A 7150-nucleotide genomic window follows, 5' to 3' on the forward strand; every position below is an offset into this window, starting at 1 on the left:
TCATCTTCCCCCTCAGGTGCCATTGCTGGTCAGGGTGTTGTGGCTTCCCCTTTAGGGAACTCCTCCGATCTCCTAGCGGATAGCGATGCTCCTAAGGAAGTTGCCATCCACGTGGACTCCTCCGACGCTTGGGATGGTAAACCTAGAGTTTGGCCTGTTGTCCCTAGCTACGATTGGGTTCCCCATGAGGTTAGGCAAATTTCTTCCTCCTTCCACCATCGCCGCCCATTTAGGGAGTTGATCAGTAATATTTGTCTGGTAAAGGCTACTAAAGACGCTAGACATTTTAAACTAGCCGTTTGCCAAATGACCGAGCGCGTATGCCACGATCGGGGGAATTACCCCACCGACTTCTTTTATGCTTATGTTACTATGTTTAAAGATTTAAAGGTTCTCCTCCCTTTTTTGGACTTCCAAATGGGCGTTCTGAGGGAGCTTAACGTGGCTCCTACTCTGTTGCATCCGAACAGCTGGGCATTTATGCAAGCGTTCTCCGCCATCTGTACCGGCTTAGCCCTTAGCCCGACTCCTGGGGCTTTCCTCTACTTTTTTCACGTACAGCCTCATCCGACCAAGTCTTGGGTTTCCCTTCACACGATTGGGAATAGACATCTGATGTCCCTCTTCAATAGTTCATACAAGGACTTTAAAGGGCACTTCTTTAAAGTTGTGCCTTTGGAAATTGGGTACCAAAGTTTCTGTTCCCGAACGGGCAGGCTAAGTTTCCCTTCTATTGGACCAACAACCCAAAGAAGGTTATTTCCTGGCCCAAGCCCCGGATAACACCTGAGGATCTGGATTTAATAAATCAACTGAGTCAGATGCCCCCCAAGTCCTCTTGTCGCGCTCTGATCGGTTTTCTGAACAACAAAAACTTCCCTTCTAATGTGTTCAGTAAGTTATCTATGACCGCCATTTGTTGAGCAGCCATTTGGAACTTATCTAAATTTATTTTCGATGTGTAGATTACTTGTCCAAGATGGATCCGGCCAAAGCAACACCTTCGCCTGCCTGTTTGCGCAGAGAATGGGGATGTGAGAAAAATAGGAGGGGGCTCATCCCGCGTCCCGACTACTGTCGTCCCTGCAACATCCCTACCAATCCAAAAGGCACCACGTCCTCCGCCCGCTGCTGAAGCCCCGTCGCCGAAATCCACTCATCGCCCTGCTGACGAGGCTCCTCAATTGGAGCCTATTCCAAAGAAGAAAGAAAAACGAAAGGTCGTTCGGGAATCTTCTGTCGAGTCCAAGCGTGCCAAGAGGGCTCTGCTCGACGGTCCTCCCCTCTCAGGGCCATTGAGTCCCAACTTGTGGGTGGCAAAACGCATCCACTTTGATCTTTTCGCTAAGGAGAAGGCTCTAGTCAGCGGGATGACCGAGGAAGAGGCCTCCAATATGGCTATGGAGTTGGCCGCTCAGTCTATAATGTGTTTAGCTTATGTCGCTCAGAAGAGAGCCTCGGCTTCTACAGAGCTTCAGGCTCTTCAAGAGAAGTACGATTTCGCCGTGAAGTTCAATCAAGACTTGACCCTCCGCCTGGCCGAGACAGAAAGGATAGCGGACGAGGACAAGAAACAAGCCAACACTCTGCTGGCTGAGGCCCGTGCTGCTCAACGTCGTATGCAAAGGTCCTTTGACGATTTAAAGCTTGACCTCCAAAAAGCGACTACCTCGCATAAAGAGTTGGTGACTGAGAGGGATGGCCTCCGGGTCGAGCGGGATGTGCTTCGAGATCAAGTGTTGAAACTGGAGGCGGACAACAAATTTTTGGGCGATGAAGTAGTGAACGAGCATCTGCTCGGCTTTGAAAAAGCGCTCGCCCATTGCAACCTCGTTTTTCAAGTTCCCACCGACGACCCCCGCCTTGACGTGAGCATGATGGTGGTGGATGAGAAACTAGTTCCGATCCATGTTCCTCCACCCTCACCTCCGGACATCCCAAATGTTCAAACTGTCGTTGAAGTAATCGAAGAGACCGACGGGGTTAATGTCCAACCTTAGATCTTAGACATAAAATTACTGCTTTTTTACCTTTGTGCCTTGTAATAGACTTACTTCAAATGAATACATGCCTGTTGAGCATTTATTTCGGACGCATATGCTTCATATTTAATTTCACGCTTTATTTATCAAGTCTCTCAACAACATACCTTTATTGCCGCTCGATTTTAGGTCCTAGGAGCTCTCTAGGACCATGCCCTAAGACCAAGGTGAGAGTTCACGAAAGAAATCTGCCTCACCCGCTCGGTTTAGGTCTTAGGATGTCTCTAGGAGAGTGCCCTAAGACCAAGGTGAGTTCACAAAAGAAATATGTCTCACCCACTTGATTTAGGTCTTAGGAGCTCTCTAGAAGCGTGCCCTAAGACCAAGGTGAGAGTTCACAAAAGAAATCTGTCTCACCCACTCGGTTTAGGTCTTATGAGCTCTCTAGAAGCGTGTCCTAAGACCAAGGTGAGAGTTCACGAAAGAAATCTTCCTCACTCGCTCGGTTTAGGTCTTAGGAGCTCTCTACAAGCGTGCCCTAAGACCAAGGTGAGAGTTCACGAAAGAAATCAGCCTCACCCGCTCGGTTTAGGTCTTAGGAGCTCGCTAGAAGCGTGCCCTAAGACCAAGGTGAGAGTTCACGAAAGAAATCTGCCTCACCTGCTTGGTTTAGGTCTTAGGAGCTCGCTAGAACCGTGCCCTAAGACCAAGGTGAGAGTTCACGAAAGAAATCTGCCTGACCCGCTCGGTTTAGGTCTTAGGAGCTCTCTAGGAGCGTGCCCGAAGACCAAGGTGAGAGTTCACAAAAGAAATCTGCCTCACCCGCTCGGTTTAGGTCTTAGGAGCTCTCTAGAAGCGTGCCCTAAGACCAAGGTGAGAGTTCACAAAAGAAATCTGTCTCACCTGCTCGGCTGCTATGACATGATGAAATTTTCATAATGTGATGAAAATCATAATATTATTAATATGCGGTAAAAAAGTACAAAGTCGTTTCTTAGCTGAAATAAAACTTTAAGTGTGACGCATTCCATGTATTGGGTATAGCTTTTCCCGTCGGATACTCCAAACGGTATGCTCCGTTCTTTAAGTTTTCGACCACTCTGAAGGGACCTTCCCAGTTTGCTGCGAGTTTCCCTACCGCCCGGTTTCGTCGGGCTTCCGCCATTTTTCTCCGCACTAAATCTCCTTCAACGAATTGTCGGGGTTTCACCTTGGTGTTGTAACGTCTCGCAAGAAGTCTTTTCTGGGCCTTCGCTCGAATCATTGCAACCTCTCTTCGTTCATCTAAGGTGTCTAACTCCACTCAGAGCTCATCATTGATATTCTGCAAACTTTGAATCCCCCTTCTAATGGTAGGTTCTCCTACCTCTACTGGTAACATAGCATCCGTTCCATATGTAAGGTTGAATGGGATTTCTCCAGTTGTATCGTGCGGTGTGCAACGGTATCCCCAAAGGACTTCTTGAAGCTCATCCACCCAGGCTCCCTTAGCACTTCCCAACCTTTTCTTTAGTTCTGCGACAATGACTTTATTGGCCGCTTTCACCTATCCGTTCGTCTGTGGATGCTCGATTGAGCTCGTTACATGTTTAATTCCCAGCCTTTTATAGAAATCCCCCAATCGTTTATCAACGAATTTTCGCCCGTTGTCCGTAACTATAGTTTTGGGGATTCCAAATCGGTATATGAGTGTCCACACAAACTTTTGAACCCTCGCCGCAGTGATTGTTGCGAGCGACTCTGCTTCTACCCACTTGGTGAAATAATCAATTGCTACTAGCAAGAATTTCTTCTGAGCTCGGCCTATTGGAAAGGGTCATCCATGTAGACCTCCATGCATCTACCTATCTAACTGGAAAACACCCTATCCATCAACCGTTGGTAGGTAGCCCCGGCATTCTTCAAACCGAACGACATAACCTCATTACAATAGTTAAACCGCTCGGTGATGAAGGTCTTCTCATCATTGTCCGGAGGAAACATAGGAATTTGATTGTATCCCGAATATGCATCTAGGAAACTTAACACTTGGAACTGAAATTTGATAGTGTTGTCGTTGAAGCTATCAAATTAATACTACTTTTCAAGGCAACTTCAGTATTGCCAAGTAGTATTCAAGAAGGTAGATAGGGCTAAAGTAACCCTGAGTCGTCTCCCAACGAACACGGAATTGCTTTTGAATATCTGACTCTTATGATGCTATGCAATGCTTATGAATAAAAATGATGTTTGGAGAATGTTTAAAGAAAAATAATAAACTTAAAAACAGTTACGATGAAATAGGCTAATTCCACTGCTTTTCCAAGATAGATTCATCATCGGTTATTCACGGATAATTGTTCAATTGATTATTGTTTAAGTTTCAAATTAATTAAAGTACATTCTTAATTAATTTGAGGGCGATCATGCATTTAACCAAAGTAAATTCTCAATCAAATGCAAAACCTTTCTAGATTATTCACAATAAATTCAACCAAAGTACATTCTCAATCAAATTCTATTGTGTTTAATCATGTCTATTCTTAAATCTCCTAACCAAATTAAAAGCTAATCAATCAAAGTAAATTCTCAATTGATTATAGTTGAAATTATTACTAATCAATCAAAGTACATTCTCAATTGATAGTAAAAACCATTTAATCATATGAAAGTTCCTAAATTAAATCAAAGTAAATTCTCAATTAAACCTAGAAACCCTAGAACTCATATAATCAATATGCATGTAGATTCAAACATATTATGATACAAAAATCTTTGCTTTTAACAAGATAGAGAGATGAAAGACATAGAGAGAACAACTTAAATCAATAATCAAAGTAAACAATTGCATTGACTGAACGTAACCTCAGAATCCGTCATGGAATTACAGTAGAATAGCCCTAAATGCTTAGCTCTCCATGAATGGAGTTGAATACAAGAGGAAAGAAAAGTGAGAGGAGTATGAGAGAATGAATATATGAAGTGAAGTCCTCCTTTCTGCCTCCCTTGGGTCTCTTTATATAGGCTTGATTGGGCTTGGACTCTGAATAGTTTGTTGATAAGATATTTTCTGTTGATATATTATATCTTTCAAATATTCATTAGATTAAATCAGTTTTAAATAATATTTGATAGATATTAACTTAATTATCTTATATCCTATATCTTCCAAATAACCAAAAGATTTAGATAATTATTTGGAAGATATTTTCTGTTGATATTCCCAAATTAAATTCAACAACTGAATTTTATCTTTTAGATTTTCTGACTTTCCAAAATTGCACAAATATCCTGAAATTTCCTCTATCTGCACTTTAGCCCCTTTTGAATTTTCCAAATAAAATCTGATTTTGGGCCTTGAATTGCCATTTGGACCAATAAAACTTATATTCTCAGCTGTACAAATAAACATTAGAAAATCCGAGAATAATTTATGCACTAAAACTCACTTTTTACGTCTCTTTATTTCCCAAAACCCAACAATTCCAATCATCACAAATTCACTTAAAACCAACCATTTAAGCACAATTATCCCATCAAAAATTTGAATTTTAAAGCATAAATGTGGGCATAAATATGCACTCATCACATCCCCACACCTATCCTTTTGCACTCCTAGGCAAAATTGATTAATTCCAAGACTTTGTTCTGAGTCATTTTATTCCATATTTGCATTTGGATCAAAAGAATGAGTAGCACTAGACATAGATCAATCATCTAGACATTACTTTGTCATGGACATGCAAATGAAATCACTCTATTCTTCACACATAAGTTGACCTTTTTTTGAATTCCCAAGAAAATAAAATATGAAAGATAACACTCAAGTCAATATGTATCTATTCCTCTCCAACTCTCTCAAGTGTTTTTGGCTTGTGTTTACACTCAAAATACCCATGTAAGTAGACACCCTTGATATTAACAAGACTCTATCATTCATATACTTCAGAAAACATGCAATTATTGATCATGCGAACTTTTGAAAAGTTGTATTGAGGCCAAGGCAAAGGTAGGAATTTTACTTGGGATTTCTGAGCTTTTGAAATTGACATAGAAAGAGTAATGATATTTGATTTCAAAAACAAATCTATTTCTTGCTCTTTTAAGGAAGATTTACTTTTCTTTCTTCTTCTTTTCCTTTTTTTTTTAAACTTCAATTTTTCATCTTCCTTTTTACCCTTTTTATTGTTTTGTGGGTGAGATACTCACACCCACACACTTATTCATCACTTTACTTCTAACAGAATCCATTACTCCTTCTTCTTTCCTAAGGTAAGGAACATATGATTTTTCTTCTTTTTTCATTTGACAATGACTGGGGACAAGAAAAAAAAATAGGCTTAAGGCTCAAAGAGGGTTCCAATGGATTAATGTTAGGACAAATTTATTTGGCCAAGTAGATAAAACAAGAAATGCCTCAATCATATCAAATCACGCATATTCTCCTTAGTTGCACAACACAGAATCAAGCTAACTATTAGAGTATCGACAAAACATGGCAAATCACTCAAGAAAAATAGGTATGACACATGGTGGTCCATCCTTAACATTAAGCTCAAAACTCACATGGTTCAAATTTCTTTCACAAAAGATTTTAATTAAGAAATTCTTAAGTCAACTCAATCAGCAAATCATAGAAGCAATCCACTCATATCAACATGACTCATTTTTTTTCTTGAATTCATGATCATTCCAGTTACTGATTCAAACTCTCAAATCTAATGCAAATATTTATTTAAAAAAAACAAACAAAATAGGGAACAAAATTAATTGTTTCCCCACACCCCCACACTTAAACTATGCATTGTCCTCAATGTATGCCTTATATATAAAATGCAAAGAAAAAGTATGAGGGAACTTACCTCCTTCATGGTGGAAGGAATGCTAGTAGGACTTCATTGGAAAAATCATCCTGGATAGGAATGTTATCTTTTCCCTTTTCAATCCTACTAAGATGGTCAACTACTAAATTATGTGACCCACTTCTGTCTTGAATAGGAGTCAACTTGTCCTTCTCGTTCTTGACCATTGTGATTCCATATTTCTTGGAAACCACATGTATAGGGCCCATCCAAGTGCTGTCAGAATTTGAATATATAAGATCTTTTTGTAGCAACTTGGTGTCCTTCTTTTTCACAACCCCCATCAGTTGAGGATTTAGTCTTCCTTGAGGTTGTCTCACTGGTTTA

This window comes from Vigna umbellata, chromosome 9, assembly GCF_029865625.1.
Source record: "Vigna umbellata cultivar VRB3 chromosome 9, Vumbellata_1.0, whole genome shotgun sequence".
Taxonomy (NCBI): domain Eukaryota; kingdom Viridiplantae; phylum Streptophyta; class Magnoliopsida; order Fabales; family Fabaceae; genus Vigna; species Vigna umbellata.